This window comes from Panthera uncia, assembly GCF_023721935.1.
Source record: "Panthera uncia isolate 11264 chromosome A3 unlocalized genomic scaffold, Puncia_PCG_1.0 HiC_scaffold_11, whole genome shotgun sequence".
NCBI classification, from domain to species: domain Eukaryota; kingdom Metazoa; phylum Chordata; class Mammalia; order Carnivora; family Felidae; genus Panthera; species Panthera uncia.
The window spans coordinates 8402162-8424070 of record NW_026057578.1 but is presented as its reverse complement, the minus strand read 5'-3'; the positions used below and the strand labels follow the sequence as shown (position 1 = coordinate 8424070).

At 46.5% G+C, this 21909-nt stretch overlaps 1 long non-coding RNA gene across 1 annotated transcript; it reads right to left on the bottom strand.

Annotated features, from left to right (window-relative positions):
* Positions 1–3450: 3450 nt before the first annotated feature.
* LOC125936487 (uncharacterized) lies at positions 3451–17655 on the bottom strand. Its single transcript, XR_007462028.1, has 3 exons — positions 17397–17655; positions 6095–6170; positions 3451–3917 (listed from the first exon to the last, which is right to left on the bottom strand). It is a non-coding gene; the product is annotated as an uncharacterized LOC125936487 (long non-coding RNA).
* Positions 17656–21909: the final 4254 nt, after the last annotated feature.

The following is a 21909-nucleotide window of genomic DNA, read 5'->3' as shown; positions in this document are numbered from 1 at the left end:
GTGTTCTAGAACAACCCACCCACAGAAGCCCTGTTTGGAGAAAGAGGAGAAGGTGAACCTCACACTCAGGCGGTTGTAGTGACAATGACTGATTACAGAGCTGGCACTGAAAACCCTCTCGAGAAAAGGAAAGAATATGACATCAGAGGACGCAGAGAAAACTTAATAGCCAGCCCCTCATCCGACAGGTGAGTGCCACAGCGGGAAGAGCATTCCAAGGTGCTCAGTCAGAAGAGGCTTGTCGTCAGCAGCACCAACGGCATTATTATGTTTTGTTATTTTCTTTAAGTAGCACATGGTTTCACTCGCCTGTCCCAGCCCTCCTCCTACTTAGAGTCGGTTGAAAACAACACGTCTCAGAATCCTTGTCGAAATGGCCTGGAAGTGGTAGCTGCTAAGTTAATTTCAGTGCCTAAAAATGGACATGTACCACAGTAATAAAACACACACGGATTTCACGAGATGCTGTTAGGACAATAGAAAGAAAATGTATTATGGCAACTGTGGATGAATACGGCTATAGGAAGTTTTAAAAATATATTGAAATATAAAGATATGTTAAAAAAAAGATACGCGGTAAAACCTGGGAACGCGAGTAACGTGTTCTGCGAGCGTTCCGCAAGGCGAGCAAACATTTCTAATAAATTTTCACTTGATAACCAAGTGATGTCTTGCGATACGAGTCGTACGTGATGCGGGCCGTCACACGATCACAACCGAGCCAATAGTTTTTGAAATTCGCTTTGATATACAGGTGCTTTGGATTACAAGCATGTTTCCAGAACGAATTAAGCTCGCAAACCAAGGTTTTACTGTATTTCTGTTTCCCTGGTATTTATAGTTCACAGCGACTATTTTTATTTGCCATCTGAAGAAGAGAGGCAATGCCCAGAATAGCATATTGAGGCCCATACACACAAAGATAATAAAGCTATCAGTGTTTCAGTTTTACTTTCTAGAACCTAAGTCTAGATTCTGAAACGTTTGGAGCACTATGACAGGAGGACAGAACCGCATACCCGGTGTATGCTCACCGATAGACTTCACCAGTCTCTGGCGCTCCCATATCAGGGCCTTTACTGGTCTCTTGGGCAGAGAACATTCTTCCATGGCTCATGCCTCTTTCTCCTCATCTGGGTCCTTGTTGATGTGCCATCTCCTCAGACATGCCTCCTGGCCCTTCTCTATGGTGAATGCAACCACAAAATGTATTCTATATAATAACCAAAAAGCACCACCCACTCCCTTGGTCCCGCGCCACCCAGCCCTGCTTTACTTTTTCATCACAATACTTCTATTATTATATAGTTCTATAAAATATATATTGTATATTTGATTGGCTTGATTTATATATAATGTATATTGGATTTGCTTGATCAGAAACAGGTAGGGGCGCCTGGGTGGCTCAGTCGGTTAAGCGGCCGACTTCAGCCCAGGTCACGATCTCGCGGTCCGTGAGTTCGAGCCCCGCGTTGGGCTCTGTGCTGACAGCTCGGAGCCTGGAGCCTGTTTCCACTTCTGTGTCTCCCTCTCTCTGACCCTCCCCCATTCATGCTCTGTCTCTCTCTGTCTCAAAAATAAATAAACGTTTAAAAAAAATTTTTTTTAAATAAAAAAAAGAAACAGATATATTGTCTGTTTCCTACAACAGAAGAGTGGGCTATGGTTTTACCTGCCAGTGCCCAGAACAACACCTGGTACCCAGTAGGCACTCAATAAATATCTGTTGAATAAAAAGGTTATTGTCTGGGCAAGCTCTGTGGGCATGAGTGGGCTTGGGAACACCTTGGTGTGGGTTGATGACTTTCTGCACTCTTGTAAATGACCTTTGTCTTTTCAAGTATAACGATTTTATATGCACTCTTTAATTGGTTTGGCATGACAAGTTAAATATTTTAAGCAGTTAATCATTTATTCATTTTAAATAACAAGGTTTGGTTTTGAATGGAGAAAACTAACGAAGAAAATTGACGTGGACTCTCAATCTACTGCTTAGAGAAGGTCCACTGGTATGTAAACAAGCAAATAAACAATAAAAAATACATGCTTGTGGTTAGAGACTTCACACTGTGTAAGACATGTATAGAATAAAAAGTAGACCTTCCTCTATGTGCTTTTCTGGATCCTACCTCAAAAAGAAACAATTGCAACCAACTTCTCATGGATTGTTCCAGAAAATTTTTCTATGCTGGTAGGGATAAATTTACTAGCAAAATATACATCCTCTTAAAACTTTTTTGAACATGTACACACACACGTACACACACGGCGGAAGTTTCTCCCACAGCCCTTGCTGTGGTACTTAGATCGTTTGTACGTAGATATTTACTTGCTTGACTACGTGGTGAACATCTTTCTCTCCTCTACCTGACTCTCCCTGCGTGTCCGCCATTGCAATCCCCAATATCTGGCACCCAGCAGGCCTTAGTACGTATTCGCTGAGTGAATGCTTGAGCTGGAGCATGCCTGTCTGACCGCAGCCACTACGTTTTTATTAATGCTCCTTGACAGAAACAGAATTCTTATACCATTAGTGAAGCTCCTTCAAACTCATATTTAATGAGTATTTGTAGATTTAGAGAAATTGATTGTGTTCTAAAGAGTTTGCACGTTGCGATCCTTAGGCAAATCTGCTGAAGCAGTTATTTAAAAAATTTTTTTAATGTTTGTTCATTTTTAAAAGACACAGAGAGACAGAGCACAAGCAGGGGTGGGGTGGAGAGAAAGAGGGACACAGAATCCGAAGCAGGCTCCAGGCTCCGAGCTGTCAGCACAGAGCCCGACGTGGGGCTCGAACTCACGAGCCGCGAGATCGTGACCTGAGCTGGAGTCGGATGCTTCACCGACTGAGCCACCCGGGCGCCCCATGAAGCAGTTATTTTAAATCTTATTCTTCAAACGAGGGAACAGAGATGGAAGTCAGAGCGAAACTAGAGATTAACATTTTAATATCAGGAAAAAGCTCCAGGCCTCTTCATATTCCTAACCATCTTCCTTTCTGACCACCCCCAGAGTCAGAATGCTGCGAACGTTTACATTTGGCTCTAAGTACCAAATATTTCTGCAGAGTCCGTTAGGCCACACAGATACCTTTCATTGGGGTCTCCCCAGCCCCGCAGTTAAGGGAAACAGCAGAAGACTCTAAATAACAAAAAACCGAACAGAAAACCCCTCCAACACAAAAGAAACTTATTATTAGTGCAGAAACAAGGCAGCAAGTCTCCTGAAAAGGCCTGGGCGGCTCAGACTCCAAACACAGGAAGTAGGTTGTAAGTGGCAAAATGAATAAAACAACTTTTGGAGGGGGGCGAAGGGGGTGGAAACATGGACAGAATCTGCTCTCTATTTAGATGTCACCTTTCAAAGGGGGGAGCCTGTAGGGTGAAAATGTCCACCCGGCGGCCCCATTTTTCAAGAAGAAACAGCTAATGCACACCCCAGTAAATAAACGCAAAGTCAGGCAAGAACACACTTTAAGTGAGTTTTATGGCGTGTACATTGTATCTCAATTAAGCTGTTTAAAAGAAGGAGAGAGAGCCACACTAACGTTTTCTTTTGCCGGCAGTCAGCTAGTACAGATTCTGGGGTGTGTGTGTGTGTGTGTGTGTGTGTGTGTGTGTAAAAATGAGGTCGGTGAATCCAAAGCATACCAGGATGTGCGAGATTCAAAGGCGACCGGTTAATATCATGTAGAAAACATGTGTGCCGAGCCGGGGAGGTGAAAACAGGTCTCTGGGGACCGGGGTCTCCTGAGAGGTAAAAGCGGATGAAAAAGATGGGCGCTGTGTTTTGCAGGTGTGACTGTGCCTTCCTCGAGGCCCTGGAGGAGAGCGGGCGGCCTCCCTCCTGTCGCTTGGCCTGTCCATTCTGTGCGGCCCCGAGGGGCTGTCCTCTTCCTTCTCCCGGCAGTCAGAGCTCTACGGAGGCAAAGCGAGAGGGGAATTAATTCCAAAAGAAACAATCGGTGGATATAGTGAGAGGGAGGGGGACACGGAGAGAGAAAGAAGACATTAATTTTCAGGATGGAATGAAGTTGGCTGTGTTTTCATTAAAACATGAAAATGAACACTTGCAGCCACTGTAAACTAACAGCGATGCCTTAAGAAAAACCAGCTGCTGGGGTTGGACGAGGTTGGGGGGGAGGCCCCCGGGGGATTGGGGACGGGGACAGGGTGGGCAGGGGACTTGCTTTCTGAAAGCAGGGAGTAGGGTTTACAGCTCCAGCTGGTCTGGTGGGTGGCTGGCCCCCCGCTCACAGAGGTCAGGACCCGGGGGTCCGGACAGGAGGTGACTGCCAGCCCCGAGCGACCCCACCCGCACCCCGCATTAGCACCTCACCCTGAGAAGAAGGCGAATAAAACAAACAAGCAAAGCTCCCAGTTGCAAACAACAAAAGGAAGCAAAACAAAACAAATCAAAAGTCTTAGTCCAAAAGAAAAAGCAGATGAGGTATTTTTCTGAGAATGACCTGAGCCAGTGCCCCATATTATCTCTTGATCGTGGGTTGAAAAATGCCAATAAAATGTATCTGTCGTGCCAGGCCGGACAGTGGTCACTGAGGGAGGGAACAGTGACCAGGATGGGCACGAGGGCCTTTGGGGGGGCGGTGCTGATTACCCAACACAACACTTCGGGAAATCCATGAGGCTGGATACTTCCATTGTGTCTGCTATTTTGTGTATGTGCAATATTTTAATAACATTTAAAAATAAAGCCAATGCGGGGGCGCCTGGGTGGCTCAGTCAGTTGAGCGTCAGGCTTCGGCTCAGGTCATGATCTCCGTTTGTGGGTTCGAGCCCCAGGTCAGGTTCTGTGCTGGCTCTGTCCAGCTCAGAGCCTGGAGCCTGCTTCAGATTCTGTCTCTCCCTCTCTTTCTGCCCCTCCCCCGCTCGTGCTCTGTCTGCCTCTCTCTCTCAAAAATAAAAGAAAAGCATTAAAAAAATAAAAAAATAAATAAAGCCAATATGGGGGCGCCCGGTTGGCTCAGCTGGTTAAGTATCTCTTGATTTCGGCTCAGGTCGTGATCTCATGGTTCATGAGTTCAAGCCCCATGTCAGGTTCTGCACTGACAGTGCTGAACCCACTTAGGATTCTTTCTCTCTCTGTCTGTCTCTCTCTCTCTGTCCCTCTCCCACTCATGCTCTGTTTCTCTCTCTTGAAATAAATAATTAATCTTAAAAGAAAATAAAGCCAATATGCATCTCCCTGTTCCTACTTCCTCATTAATGTCAAATTCAAGGTGGCCAAAGAGGACTTGGGTTATTCTCTCACCGTCCCTTCTCTCCTGAGCCATGGTAGCCTCTAGCCAGCTACTCACACCAACATCAGGGTCATCCTGGATTCTTCTTTCTCTACGCCCTTGCAGGCCCTTTGCACCTGCTGCTCCCTTTCTGGAATGTCCCCCCCTCTCCAGTTGTCCCATGCTGTGTTCCCTCCTTTGTGGAGGTCTCTGCTTAGTGAGGTCTTCTGCAGCATCTGTCTTTAAAATTGTGGGCACCTGGGTGGCTCAGTTGGTAAAGCATCCGACATCAGCTCAGGTCATGATCTCGCAGTTCATGAGTTCAAGCCCCACGTCGGGTCCCTTGCTCATTCTCCCTCTCTATCTCTTTCAAAATAAATAAACTTCAAAAATGAAATAAAATAAAATAGTGCCCCCCACAATGTGCTCCGGCCCCAGTTCTTCCTATCTCTTTTCTCCACTTATTATTCTCCTAAGCACGTATGTCTCCTGGGACACGCGTCTATTTATGTATTCATTGATGGCCCCCTCCCACTACAGTGTAAGTTCTGTGAGTTCTGTGATCGGGATTTTTTCCTCTTTTTCTCACGGCTGGGTCCTCACTGCTCAGTGCCTGGCAGATTGTAAGCATTTATAGATTATTAATGAATTAATAATTAAAGGAATGCACTAATGATGGCATTCATCATTGAATAGCACGTGCTAAGAATTTAAGCCTTTGCTGAGTGAATGAAATCAGTAGACATTTACCAAAGTCATGAAACGAACAAAGATGGATAAAGTTTCTCTTGTGGGTCTGGAACCAATCTTCCCCGATCTACAGAAGTGAGCGTAACAGACAAGATCTTTGCCCACCTGGAGCTCGTGGTCTACTTGGGAAAAGCCACCGATCCAACAATCACGGAAACATCTCATCACAAACTTGGTACCGCTGGGAAGGAAACACAGAGAACACTCTGAGAAGCTGGTTCCACTAGAGACAACCCAGAGTGCTTCTCAGAGGTGGTGACCTTTGAGCTGAAATAAGAAGGTAGAGGTGAACACCGAAAGGGGCGATGGGGGTGCTGGGGAGAACATTTGCAGCAGAAAAAACCTCCAATGCAAAGGCCCTGAGCCTTTGGATTAATCATTTATATCTTCCTCTTTCCAAGATCCTAGGGAGCCCCGGTATTTGGTTTCTGATATTTACTGTTAAGTGCAGCGGTAGCTGCCAATAGAATATGGATGACGGTGTTGATTCTTTGCCTAATGGAGATGGGAAGCACGTCCAAATTCAGGATTCTCATTCAATCTGGGAGAGCTCAGAGCTTATGCAATGTGTGGTTGGATTTTTACATCGTCCTAGTGTGTTTTCTTCCCTTTCCAATCCTTTGACACTGGCTAGTCACTTAAAATTTAGAACTCACCCTGGGTTGTGGACGATTTCCTGGAAGACAGCTGCTTGAGCGTCCCCCTGTGTGTCTCTGAAATAAACATCCCCTTTGGAGGAAGGCTTTCTTTAGTGCCTTCCTGCTCAGCGTCTTTTTTGCAATTTACATTCCTGTTTTGTATGACTTCTCAGAAGAAATCTTGAAGAATAATCACTAAAATAACAGCCAAAGGTTATTACGTACTTCACCGCATTGCCAGCCCTGGGAGCTAGGTGCTATTATTATCCTACATTCACCGAAGAGGACCTGAGGCTTGGGAAGTTAGGTCATGTGTCCCACATCAGCCAGTAACTAACAAATGGCAGAGCCGGCTGTTATATCCAGGAAGGGCTGACTCAAGAGCCCGTGTTCTTAATCAGCGAGCCACAAGGTCTCCTTGACCCTAAATTTGAAAGTCTCCTCTTAACCTCAAGTTCCCCAAGGCATTGAACACAAAGTTCTAATTCATACAGTCCATGTGCAGACCGTTGCGATGGTATTTTTCTCTTGCAAAGGCACCCGATTCTGGCTGACTTATGCTGAAAACAATTTAATGGGCCGATATTGAGAAACTCACAGATGGGGAATTGAGAACTAAGCAAGAAAGAGAGAAGCAGAGAAGGAGGGAGGGAAGAACTAAAACAGACCCATGTGTCTAGGGAGCGAGGCTCCTCAAGGACTTTCTTCTGGAGCGGGGAAGCGGCAATGTGCTTTCTGCCCTGCGTCCCTCTGGCAGAGAGTCACCAGCCTCATATCTAGAGTTTGATGCTTTGTCTTGACCATGGGTTCATCCCTTGGCCAGGGGAGGGGCCAGGTGCCTTGACTGACAGTCCCACTGGAGCGGCTCACAATAAAGTGGGTGACCCCCAAAGGAAAACCAGGGTGCTGTAACCCAAAGAATGGGGAGTGGATGTCAAGCTCCTTGAAAACAGCTGACGCCCTCTCTCCCCTCCTCTTGCTCAACCTCCCAGAGAAAGGTTGGAAGTAAGAACTCCATTCAGTCTTGATTTGGCTCTTTGCTCCCACTTGCAACGGCTCATCCTTAAACAGTCCCTAGCGAAGCGCCGGGCACATAGGAGGTGCTTCGCAAGTGAATATGGGATAAATAAGTGAACGGGAAAGAGAAAACACATCCCTAGTGCTGAATTATTGCTCCCGCCGATAAACGCGACACTGCACCTCACTAAAAGTAGCCTCCCTGTGATGGGCCTTTTGAGGAGGTCCAAAAGACGGCATCTTGCCTGCTGGAGTTATTAACCAGTTGAAAACTAAGACAAAGGGATATGCAAGTTGTCCTAGTCCATTGGCGCTGCTACAACAAAACACCGTAGACTGGGTGGCTTATAGACAACAGAACTTTCCTTCTCGTGGTCCTGGAGACTGGCAGTGGGAGATCAGGTGCCCTCATGGTCAGGTGAGGACCCCCCCAGGTTGCTGACTTCTCCATGTGTCCCCACTGGGCGGGAGAGGCGAGGGAGCTCTCTGGGTCTCTTGTCTAAGGACATTAATTCCATTCTTGGGGATTCCATCTTTGCAACCAGATTACTTTACTATCAAAATGGAAACCAGGTTCCAACAGATGAGTTCTGGGGTGATACAGTCAACAGCACAGATAGGAGCCAAAATGTCACCTTTATTGTTGATAGGTCCAGATATCTATAGGTCTGGGGCTTCTGAACCTCAGTGGATCTCCCAGCACAGGAGAACGTGAGTTTCAAGAACAACCCACTCTTCCACGAGGACACAAGGAACTCCTGCCAGATAAATCACTCCTCCCTCCCTGGAGTCAAGAGGATAAAGGGCACAGAGAGGCCAGGAGTTTTAGGAGCTGAGCTCTCTCCCCATGGAGACATAACATCCAAACACCTGGATTTGAAAACCAGAAAATTTTGTCAAAAGGCTGAGAGGTTCTCTTAAAATAGAAATGTTAAGAGCCCCAGAAAGGCCATAATTGCTATTATCATCCACTCGGTGACAGCCAGAGGCCGGTTGCCTGATGCTGGGACCAACCTGCCCACCAGGCTGGAGAACAGCCGCTATGCTATGAGGGAGGGCTGATCCTCCTGAGTTTGAACTTTTGTGCTGCCCCTTCGTAGTTGTGTGAACTGAGGCTTGTTAATGCTTCTGGATCTTGTTTCTGTAACTATAAAATAAGGATGACAATAGATTCCATTCCCTAGATTTGTTGGTGAAGATCCCTTGAGATAATGCATTTTAAGTATACAAGCTGGTTTCTGGCACATAGTAAGCTCTTAGGAAGCTCTTACTACATGTTGGTTAACGCCGTTCTCATGGTTTTTGTCATCAGCGGTGATGGTTAGGATTCCTGTGCTGCAGAGCAGATCTATGCGTTAACCTCTGGTTGTCTGTTTGCTAATGGGTAGTAGAAAGAGCCCTGGGAGAGGAGCCCGGAGGCCCAAGTTCAAACCGAAGTTCTGGTCCTTTCTAGCTGCCTGATAAGTGATAAACTCACTAAACCTCTCTGAGCCTCAGTTTCCTTATCAGTGATGGGTGACAAAGAATAACAGAAAAGCTTCCTTTGAACTTGGAACGTGAATTCTTCTTTCCTTCTTCCTGGAACAGTCCTTCCTTCGCCCCTTAACAAGTTTGGGCAGGGAGCTCGGTTCCAGTGCTCGAGTGGAGGGCACCCCCACCCCCACCCCACTGCACATTTTCGATTTGCTCCACACACTGTGATGAACGAGTGCCCTGTCTGCCAGACGCCGTTCTAGAGTCAGGGGTGACGTATAAGCAAAACGCGGTCTCGGGCTTTCCGGAGTTGGGGGAAAAGTCGTGGGAGTCTTGTCTGTGTTACATTCCCTGGGGTGGGTGGCCCTTTCTCCCATTCGGATCTGCTCCTGGTAGTGGACATAATCCACATGATCCAGACATGGACACACACACACACACGCACACACACACACACACACACACAGCTTCTCCCTGGACCAGGGGCCTTCTACATCCACTTGCTGGATTCCAACTGATAATACATTGAATTTCCCCAACACGCTTCTCCTGGCTCCCGGGCTCCTCTTCACCCCAGAGTGAGATTATGCAGAAGCATTAACAAGCCTCTTTCTTGGAGCTGTCTCTGGGCTATGGCGATGTTAGAGGAGCACCAAGGTTCTGACTCAATTTACCAAGGGACGTCCTTTCTCACTGCTCCTGCCTGGGGCACCCTCGGAAAGCTTCACTGTGAAGGCGTCTGGAGCACCAAACTCGGACAGTATGTGGCTGGACGCCCCCACACTGCCGCTTAGTGTGGCCTTGGGCAAGCAACTCTCTTTAGGCCTCAGGCCCTCAGCTGCCTCGTCTGCGAAACGGGGATGATGCGGTTGACTCCCTAAGATGATCGTGAACGTGAACGGAGATGGTGTATGGGAAACATTTAGGGTCATGCTTGGGGCATAATTGCTCAATAAACATGAGCTGCTATTGCTTTGAGGATGTTTGTCATTATGGTCACAGGGGAAAAGGACCAACACCTTTCGATAAGAATACACGACTGATAGCATATATGGCCTGAACTGTTGCTCTGCCCCTCCCCACCGCGGCTGACTCCCGTTCATTCTGGCTGAAATGTCATCTTCTGAGAGAAGCCTGCCCTTTGAAGCAGTGATTCTCTACCCTGACCGCACACTGGAAGCAGCTGGGGGACTTCAACAGCTACCTCTGAGGTTCCACCCTCAGAGGCTGTGATTTAACTAGATCCTTCCAGGGCACAGGGATTTAAAAGTGCTCCCCAGGGAACTCTAGCGTTCAGCCAAGGTTGAGAATCACTGGTTTTTGAGGCGACGAAGCAGGGTGACTCAAAATGCGGACCCACAGCCAGACCGCTGGTTCGGCAACTCGTTAGCAAGGTGACTTTGGGCAAGTCGTCAAAACTCAGCGCCTCAGTTTCCTCATCTATAAAATGGGTGTAATGATAATAAGAGACCCCTACCTCGTAGTGTTACAAAGATCATGTGAATTCGTATGCAGGGCACCCGGGTGACTCAGTTGGTTGAGAGTCCAACCTCGGCTCAGGTTGTGATCTCACGTTTCAGCCCTGCATCGGGCTCTCTGCTGTCAGCACGGAGCCTGCTTGGGATTCTCTCTCTCCCTCCCTCCCTCTCTCTCTCTCTGTCTCTGTCCCTCCCCCACGTGTGCTCTGCCTTTCTCAAAAATAAGTAAACATTTAAAAAATTGAATTAGCATGTGATATCCTTAGTACAGTGCCTGACTCATAATAAGACCTTTAGTTATAATTCCTTTTTAAGTTAGAAACAATATATTTTGGTAAAATATATATCACATAAAATTGACCATTTGAGCGATTACGTGTACCATTCAGGGGCATTCGGTATATTTCCAATGTTGTGCATGGGAAATATCAGTTTCCACCGTCAGCTTCCAAAACTTGATCATCCCAAACACATAGACCCATTAAATCATTGCCCATTCCTTCCTCCTCCCAGCCTCTGGTAACCTCTGTGGTACTGTCTCTATGGATTGTCCCAGTCTAGGTACTTGATATAAAGTGGAGTCATACGGTATTTTTTTTTTTCCTGTGACCCCTTACTCACTTACCATAATGTTTTCAAGTTTTTAACTGGTTTAAGAAAAATCAAAAGAAGAATAATATTTCATGAAATGTAAAAATGACATGAAATTCAAATCGCATTGTGTGCGACTACTTCCGTCGGCACACAGCCGAGCTCTTGACTTTTACACGTTGTCTATGGTTGTATTTGCACGATAAAGGCGAAGTTGAGAAGTTGCATCAAGGACTGCATAGCCTGGGAAAGCCGAAAATATTCACCGTCTGGCCTGTTTCTACGTAAAGGAAAGGTTTGCCAAATCCTGCACTAGACCCTGAGTTTAGGAACAATCATCCTGTTGTCTTTACAATACCGGCCGTGGAATTTGTTTGCCTGTTCTCCCACACTAACTCCAGACACAAAAATAAATTTGGGATGGATCACAGAACTGCAGATAAAAGCTGGAACGAGAAATCTTCTAGAAAACCGAGAAGAAGATCCTGGTAAACTTAGGTTACACAAAGATTTCTTAGGACACACAAAGCACTAAATGTAAAATAAGTCAATTGGACAACATTACCCTTTAAAATTTCTGCACATCCTAAGATACTATTGAGAAAATGGACAAGTCACAGATGATTGGGAGAAAAATGTTGCTCTCCATATATGTGATAAAGAAGTCGTATAAAGAATATATAGAGAACTTCCACAGATAGTAATGGAAACACAAACACACGCATTTTTAAAACGGGCGAAAGACTCGGTTCACCGAAGATGTAGAAATGGCTAATGAGTACATGAAAAGGTGCTTGACATCATAGAAACAACCCAAATGGCATCAACAAAACAGATTAAAAAAAATTTTTTTTTTATTTTTGAGAGAGAGAGAGAGAGAGAGACAGAGCACAAGTGGGGGAGGGGCAGAGGGAGAGGGAGACACAGAATCTGAAGCAGGCTCCAGGCTCTGAGCTGTCAGCACAGAGCCTGACTCGGGGCTCGAACTCACGAGCTGTGAGATCATGATCTGAGCCGAAATTGGATGCTTAACCAACTGAGCCACCTAGGTGCCCCCAAAACAGATTTTTCAAAAAGTTTTATTTATTTTGAGAAAAAAGAGAGAGAGAGAGAGAGACAGAGTAAGAGCAGGGGAGAGGCAGAGAGAGAAGATTCCAAGCAGGAGCAGAGCCTGGCACGGGGCTTGAACTCATGAACTGTGAGATCATGACCTAAGCCAAGAACAAGAGTCAGATTTCAGTCAGCTTAACTGACTGAGCCACCCAGGCATCTCCAAAACTTTTTTTTTTAAAGTTCATTTATTTATTTTGAGAGAGGGTAGGAGGAGAGGCAGAGAGGAGAGGGAGAGAGAGAATCCCAAGCAGGCTGCATGCTGTCAGTATAGAGCCAGATGCTTGGCTTGAACCTATGAACCGTGAGATCATGACCTGAGCCGAAATGAAGACTTGGACGCTCAACTAACTGAGCCACCCAGGCAGCCCAAAACAGATTTTTAATGGGAATGCAAGCTGGTGCAGCCACTCTGGAGAACAGTATAGCGGTTCCTCAAAAAACTAAAAATAGAACTTCCCTATGACCCAGCAATTGCCCTACTAGGCATTTATCCATGGGATTCAAGGGTGCTGTTTCGAAGGGACACACGCACCCCCATGTTTATAGCAGCACGATCAACAATAGCCAAAGCGTGGAAAGAGCTCAAATGTCCATCAACAGATGAATGGGTAAAGAAGATGTGGTGTGTATATACAATGGAGTATTACTCGGCAATCAAAAAGAAGGAAATCTTGCCATTGGCAACTACATGGATGGAACTGAAGGGTATTATGCTAAGTGAAATTAGTCAGAGAAAGACAAAAATCATATGACTTCACACATATGAGGACTCTAAGAGACAAAACAGATGAACAGAAGGGAAGGGAAACAAAAATAATGTAAAAACAGGGAGGGGGACAAAACAGAAGAGACTCATAAATATGGAGAACAGACTGAGGGTTACTGGAGGGATTGTGGGAGGGGGGATGGGCTAAATGGGTCAGAGGCACTGAGGAATCTACTCCTGAAACCATTGTTGCACTAGATGCTAACTAATTTCGATGTAAATTTAAAAAAAGAAAAAAGAAAGCAAGTTAAAAAGAAAGAAAGAAAAAAAAGAACTATAAAAAAATCCAGATTTTTTTTTTAAATTTTTTTTCAACGTTTTTTATTTATTTTTGGGACAGAGAGAGACAGAGCATGAACGGGGGAGGGGCAGAGAGAGAGGGAGACACAGAATCAGAAACAGCTCCAGGCTCCAGGCTCCGAGCCATCAGCCCAGAGCCTGATGCGGGGCTGGAACTCACAGACCGCGAGATCGTGACCTGGCTGAAGTCGGACACTTAACCGACTGCGCCACCCAGGCGCCCCAAAAAATCCAGATTTTTAAAAATCTCACAACTGTACAACGTGGAAGAAAGCAGATGCAAAGGAACACATGCTGTGTGGTGCCCTTTGGATGAGGTTCTAGAAAAAAAGGAATCTATAAGGACAGGAAGTAGATCAGTAGTTGCCTTGGGAGCCGGTGGAAAGGTGATGGTGCTTCCTATTGCCTAGAACAGGGCAGGGGGAACTTTCTGGGATAATGAAAACATTCCATAATTTCTCTGGGGTGGATGTCAATTACAATACAGTTGCCAAAACCCAGAACTAAACCCTTAAGATCTCGGCCTTGTATTGGATGTAGATTACGTTGCCTGGCTTTGAAAGGTGGGAAAAGGTCCCTTCATAGATGGATCAGTTCTGGGTGTCAGGCTCTCCTGCCCTTGACGAGCCCGGCGGCTTTGCAAAGGAAAAGGAGACACCGTGGTGCCCCGAAGTCTGTGGGCTGCAAATGACCCAACAACTCATTTCCTGTTTTAACTGGAGCTGTCCCATGAAGGAAATAACAGCCATCACTCCTCCTCAGAGCCCTGAAACTTGGGAGTCTGGAAAGCTGTTTCCTGGCTGCACCCTCCCGTCAGCTGGGAACGGCTTCCACCTGCTCCTCATGGAAGCCGCTGGGGGCTGGGGCCCAGCACTAGCCCATTTGGCCAGAAGCCCGCTCCCCCCCAGCAGGCTGCATAGACCTGCCTGAGTAAGCACACGGGTTCCCACCCGAAGGAGAGGTGGAGAAGCAGAGGACGAGGCCGCCTCTAGTTTTCTTCTCAAGGGGGCAAGTGAAACAGAGTTCCTCCGTGAGGCAAGTTGTTAAGACCCTTGGGTTCCTTCCATCCGCGGTCAGAGTCTGAATCTTTCCTTGTCGCGTGAGTTTCCTAGGGCTGCTGTTAACAAATTCCCTCACAATGAGCGCCTCAATTAATACACATTTATTACCGTACAGGTCCGGAGGTCAGGTGTCCCACACAGACCACGTCGGCTAAGACCGAGCTGTCGGTAGGGCCGCGTTCCTCCCGGAGGTTCCAGGGGACCGTCCATCACCTGGACGTTTCCAGTGCTGGAAGCTGCCTACGTTCTTTGGCTCATGGCCCCTTCCCCGTCTTCAACCTATTTTCTTCCAGTCACAGTCCCCCCGCCTGTCTCCCTCTCCCACTTCCAAGGACCCTTGCGATGACCTTGGGTCCACCTGGGTGATCCAGGATAATCTCTCTACTTTAAACTCAGCTGACGAGCGGGGCGCCTGGGTGGCTCAGTCGCTTGAGCATCCGACTTCGGCTCAGATCATGATCTCGAGGTCCATGAGTTCGAGCCCTGCGTGGGGCTCTGTGCTGACGGCTCGGAGCCTAGAGCCTGCTTCGGGATCTGTGTCTCCCTCTCTCTCTGCCCCTCTCCTGCTCACACTCTGTTTCTGTCTCACTCTCAAAAATAAATAAACATTAAAATCAGCTGCCGAGCAAGCTTAGTTCTATCGGCGACCTCAATTCCCCTTGCCATTCAAAGTGACAGATTCACAGGCTCTAGGGTTTGGAGACAGGCCTCCTCCGGGAGCCATTATTCAGCCAATTACTCTCTGTGATGTTCTAGCCCAATGTTAACTCACAACCTTCTCAATCGCTTAAAATGGACCTGGAGTGATAGTCTGGCTCTGAGATTTGTAAGTGGTAAGGATAATGATAGCCACAACAGCAACAGCAATGACGCAGACTACACATTGGGAATATGATATAAAGCAGGCATGGGGGTCACCTGGTCTCATTTGATCCTTCTAGGACCCCTAGGGAAGGAGATATCATTACCCCCATTATCGATGGGGAAACTGAGGCCTAGGCACTATAAATAACCAGCACAAGATTGCTCAGCTTTTAACGGCAGATCTAAGATTGGGACCCTAGTTTGTCTGACTTTTAGAGTCCCTGCTCTGAATAGCAAATGTCTTAATAACAAACCTCTGCTACATCTCCAAGTCATCTTTTCTCTGAGCAGAGATTGTAGATGAGGATTGATGATACTGTCTAATGCTTAGTCCGTAAGAGAACTCCAAACATGGAACTTTTATAGGTAGCTCAAAGATAGTCTTGTTGTCTCTCTATGCTTTCTCCTGATCCTTCCATCCATCCAAACATCCAAACATCCATCCATCCATCCATCCATCCATCCATCCAAGGCATGCTTTAAAGTAGATACAATGTGGTGTAACAAGCATGACATTCAGCTACCTGGGTTCAACTGGTAGTTTTAGTTGCTTCTATTGGGCTCACATCACCTCTGTAAGCCTCAGATTCTTTCCCATTTGTAAAAATTGGCACGCAATTATACCTACCTTATCAAGCTGTTGGGAGCATCAGAACAATCATGGATGCACACAACGCATGGTCAACTACCATGACTGAGCCACGCCTGTGTGTCCATTACTGAAGCAGGTAGTGTGAGTGAAGGAATTGTGACTTACGTTCACAAGGATCTCTAACACACACACACACACACACACACACACACACATTAATGACATAAAATGGGAAATTAGGGAGGGCTGTAAATTGAATGCTGAGACAGTGGAAACATGGTTCCAATTCGTGGTTAGGAAATCCATAAAGGACGAGGTCAGTGTGTACTCAGAGAGAGGAAGAGCTCACTAATAAAGAACGTAGGGTGAATCACGCAGACCATCAGTGCCTGCTGCCCTTGAAGATCCCCTTGACCGTTCTGCTGGGCTATTTTAGTCACCAGATGTGGTCTAGCCCAACACTTCTTCCACACAGCTGTCCACATACGACCTGTGCGATTGCACCATATCTGGCCCCAGCTTGTTTAGTATTCACTTTATATGTTTCTTTACATTAATCCACTACTTATGCTTAACTCCATTTATATAAAAAGGAAGCTTCATTATCACTCTATTAATGGGGGGGTGGACTTGCTTGCCACAGGTGGAAAGAAACACGATAAATACGTGGCTATTAAAAGTATGACATAATTTGTCCGTACAGCTCTTAATGTTATTCTGTACCCCACGTGTGGTTGACACGTTGCTATGGAAACAGCTGAGGCTTCTGCACCTTTAGATGCCTGATGCCTAACCTCTCTGCTTCTTGGTTTCTCATCGTTGAGATGGGAGGTTAACACAAATAGTCACCATTGTTGAGTAATGACCGAGCCGAGCAGCGTGCACCCTGCAGATCGCCCCGTTCCCACAAAATTCCGATGTATTGCTACTTAAGTTGTATCTATGGGGAAATCGAGGCACAGAGAGGGGAAGGGACTTTGCCCAGTCACAAGGCTCATGCCCGGAAGGGCGGGAATGTGAGCCTCAGCCCGTCTGAATACAAACCCTTGACCAGGGCTCAGTACTGCCTCTGTGCTATCCTCCATTCACAGGGGCTGAGAGCTATCAAAGTAGCAAAGGCTTAGGATGTACGGGGGGAGGGGCGCCTGGGGGGCTCAGTCGGTTCAGCTTCCAACTTCGACTCAGGTCATGAGCTCATGGTTTGTGGGTTCCAGCCCCAAATCTGGTTCTCTGTTGGTCAGGGCAGAGCCCCTTCGGATCCTCTGTCTCTCTCTCCCTCTGTCCCTCCTGCGCTCACTCTCTCTCAAAAAGAAATAAACATTAAAAAAAAAAAAAAAGATGTACTGGGGAAAGGAGGGGAGGATATTTAATGGGCATTTAGCGTGGGCCAGATACCCTTCTAAACACTCTTTCTGTATTAACTCGCCTGGTCCTCATAGCAGACCTGGGATGGAGGTCTTATTATGGTTCCCATCTTTCAAATGAGAATGTTGAGGCACAGAGTCTTTAATTACCTTGCAACCAATGAATGGTGAACGTGGACCGGAACCCAAGGGGTCTGGCTCCGGAGCCCATGTCCACACAACCTATAAAGCATCGTACGTGGACGGTGGTTTATGTCATCCCCCGTGATGGTTTCCAGGCTGCAACTGGACATACATCAGTGGCCTCAGCTCTTATCTTGGCCCCTGCCAAGCTGCACCTTGCTTTCTTTCCTGTTTAAGATGGAATGCAGATGACCTTGGCCTTCTATGAAATTAACCTCACGCCAAGAAAGTGCTCATTCGTTCAGTCCTGTGACATCATAGATGCCTGTCCCTGCCAGGCGCTGTGCCTGGAGTCCAGAAACAAGAAGGCAGTCATGTGTGGGGCTCAGATGGGTGAGCTGTGGTCATAAACACCTGAGATCTACGTCCAGCACCAGCATGCTCCAGCTGTGGGACTTCTGGTTCAAAACCTTCCGAGCATCTATTTCCTCATCTGTAAAATAAGATTATGATGACTATCCTTACCTTTTTTTTTTTTTTTTCCTGTAATTTAGTTTTCAGAGAGAACTTTTTGGGTGAGTGTTTACTTAATAATACCTCCTTGGACGCCTGGGTGGCTCGATCGCCAAGCATCTGACTTTGGCTCAGGTTGTGGTCTCACGGTTCATGAGTGCCAGCCCTGGATCAGGTGAGCTCGAGCCCCGCTTCTTTCTTCCTCTCTCTCTCTCTCCCTCTCCCCTTCTGCCCCTCCTGGGATTCTCTCTCCCTCCCTCTGCCCCTGGCTCATTTGCACCCTTTCTTTCTTTCAAAAAAACCAAAACCCAAAGCAAAAACCGTCTTAACACATCTTATTCTGTTGAGTAGAGGAGTATCATGACCATTTTCGTACGTTTCTGTTTGTTTGCCGATTGTAAAAGTAACACAGGCCCACAATCCTGTCTTAGAACCTAAGGGCCAGAGGCATTTTGCACGTCAGGTTTTTTTTTTTTTTTTCATAGTTTAGAAGTGTTTTATTTATGCTGAATATCAAATCAACAGTTTAATACTTCTGAGAAATGTATGAATATTTACATCACCTGAGATCGTTAAAAGCCCTCATATACATTCAGAGGAGTCCAGATTTGCCATCAAATAAACTGTGGATTTTGCAGTTGTGGCTGAGGGATTATAAACAGGACTTTGCACATGTTTTAGTAGAAAACTTAGGAAAACACAGTGTGGTACCAAAAAGAAAATAATGATATTAACAAGAGATAACTGCTAAAATTTCCATGTGTCTCTCCTAATTCATTGAATTATTCAGCAATGTTTTCAAACACCTATTAGATGTTCCAGGCGAGTGATTCTTGATCAGGGGCAATTTTGTCACCCAAGGGACATTTGGCAATATCTGGAGACATTTTGGTTGTCATAACTGGGTGGGGAGAGGGGTACCCCCAGCACCTAGTGAGTAGAGGTCAGGGATGCTGCAAAACATTCTGTAATTCACAGGACAACCCCCACAACAGAGAATGATCCAGCCCCCATGTCAGTAGGGCCATGACTGGGAAACCTTGGTCTGGGTTCTGGGCATATAGCAATAAACAAAACAATAAAAAATTAATCTGTTTAGTAAGGATTTATAAAATATATGTAATATATATACACACAGACAGATATGTGTTCTTAAAATGTGGTATTATTCAGTGTATAGTTTGTTACTTAACATTGCTTCACAAACATTTTACAATATTATCAAAAATTCTTCAAACACATGATTTTTATGCCCAGAATACATTCCTTCAGAAAGACATAAAATTTTTAGCCATGCCTTTATATTAAAGTGGATTCTTCCCGTCTTTTTTCTGTTATTTAAAACAATACCATGATGAATATCCTTACCTCTGCGTCTCTGATTATTCCATTAGATGCTAAGGCTTGAGGTTCATTCTAGAGGTGGGGGGACTGAATCAAAGGGTATACGCTTTTAAATCATCCTCGATGTACCTGATGAAATTGCTTTGCAGAAAGGTTGTCCCCATTTTACTTGGTGGAAGAGTTTACATTTAAAAATCGGGAGTCTTATGGTATTAAATAACAAACAGAGCTGGTTTAAGCTCACAATAACACTTCTAGAAAATTCTAACTGGAAGAGGCCTTCAGAAAGAGGAGCATACAATATGTTGGGCTCAAATTCTACTCACCATTTGAAACTGAATGGATGGGGTGTATTTCCTCTCAATCAGTCCCATGGTACTCATTGCATTTTAATCCTCCCAGGATGCAAACAGATTGGATACAGTTCAAAGACTGGGCAGCAAAACATAATTAAGAAGTGACTGACTTATGGGAAAAGATGAAAAGAGCTCCAAGTCCGAAAGCCATGTTGCAGAAACCCCTGGAAGGAGGTGATCACCATTTCCAAGCACGGAAATGCAGGAAATAAAAGACGAGGAGAGGAACTTCTGGGAGAGGGGCAGGAGTTCAAAAGGTAATGGGATCTACTTGAACAATGAGAATTCCAGAGTGAAATCTCAAGAGGAAACTTCCCCGTGGTTCTTTATAAGAATAATCTGTCAAGGAAATGATAGAATTCCTTTAAAAGAGTAAGTGGGTAAGCCAGTAAGGGAGCGCAGGTCAATTAGATAATGGGATTTTTTTTTCTCCAGAGGGTGTTGCATGAGAACCTACTAGAATGGGTAAGATTGGCCCTTCCCCAGGAGGTGAATGAGTATACACAGTGTCTGTGATAAATCACAGTTGAATGGAGAACCGTGATTTGAAGGGAAGAGAATGCACATTTCTTCTGAGGCTAAACACTAGCACCAAAAAGCCCGTCATTTACAGTGGGGGTCGGCCAACTTTTTCCGTGAGAAGCATGGATCATAAATGTTCTCTGCCATGTGGCCCTCCGGGCTCTGTGTCACCTGTCTACTCTGCCTTTGTTGGCTGAAAGCAATCATAGATGATATGTAAATAATACGCATGGCTGTGTTTCAGTAAAACTTTATTGACAAAGACAGTGCTCAGGAAGCTTGGTTTGCTGACCCCTGATCTAGAGCAGTGGGCAAGAGGCGGTGTAAAAAAAACAAAACAAAACAAAACGAGGAGGTTCTGGAGATGTGGGCTCAAAGGCCGTTTCTACGCCCGCCGGGCAGTGGAACCCCACGCAAGCAAATTGACTTTTTGAAGATCATTTTTACCGACTCCCAAAAGGGGGTAACTGGAGGGTCTACCTTACGAATTTGTTCTCAGAATCAAATAGAACCATGTCTGTATCATGTTTAGCACAGGCCTGAGCACATAGCAGCGGTAAGAACAGGGGGAGAGAAAAAAAGGCAGGTTTTCCTGAGGTTCTTCTCCCATGGTATCTGGGTTTGTGTAAATGTTTCCTCCGAAAGCACAATTTCCCGAAGTTCGTCCTATTTAATACGCGTCCCAGGGCCTATGCCTCGGTGCGTAGTGACTGTCCTGTCTGGCAGGGCCTCTAAGAGCGGGAGGAGGGATGAGGACTGGGTGCCCATGGGTGAGCCAGGGAAAGCAGCCAGGAGACAGGGAGTGAGGGAAGCAGAACAGGGCAGGGAAGAAACTAAGTGCAGATTCAGCCTGACCGCACGGCGTTGGCCTCACCCGCAGGCAGAGGGGGCTGGTCTTTCACCCTGGGACAGTCGGTTACTGGCCGTGGGCTGACCACATCAAGGGCGAGGAGCTGTCTCCGAGACGCATGGCTCCTGTTGTGCCGAGGGCAACTCTGAGCATGAACTTGGCTGGGAGCTGTTAGCCGTAGACCCAAAACAGCTGGAGAAGGTGTTCTGCCCGTCCGGCGGGGATCTGGAGGGACACTGACGGCCTTGCACGCAGTGCCCAGTTACGGCAGGTTACGTAACAGCCTGTGTGTTCTGAGGTCATGCTCCAAGCCACCCACGAGACATAGCTGGCTTATAGAAAAAGGGAGAAGGGCCGAGCCAGGGTGACTAAGCCACCATCTGTCACTCCAAGGATACGTTGTTTAGCTTAGAAGTTGGACCCAGGGATGGTGAGGTCTTGATGGTGATGTTCTCGTTCTGCAGGAGCAGGAAGCGGCTCCTCTCCCAGCGACCTGTGGCATTTCCTTTGCCCGGAGGAGTGAGGGCTGTTGTGCTGATGACTCAACACGGTGCTTGGCACAGTAGCTCTAATGTCACAATTAACTAGTGGGAGTTTGGCAGCTGATGGGAGTGGGGTCAAATTCTAGCTCTGCCACTCGAGCCACGTGACCCTGAGCCAATTACCTAGCATTACTAAACCTCGGTTTCCTCATCCATAAAATGGGGATAACAATATTTCCTAACTCATAGGGCTTTTGTGAGGATTTGAGTTAATGTTTTTTTTTTTTAACGTTTTTTTTTTTTTTTTTTGAGAGAGAGAGAGAGAGACAGAGACAGAGTGCAAGGGGGGAGGGGCAGAGAGAGAGGGAGACACAGAATCCGAAGCAGGCTCCAGGCTCCGAGCCGTCAGCCCAGAGCCCGACGCGGGGCTCGAACCCACGGACCGGGAGATCGTGCCCTGAGCCAAGGTCGGC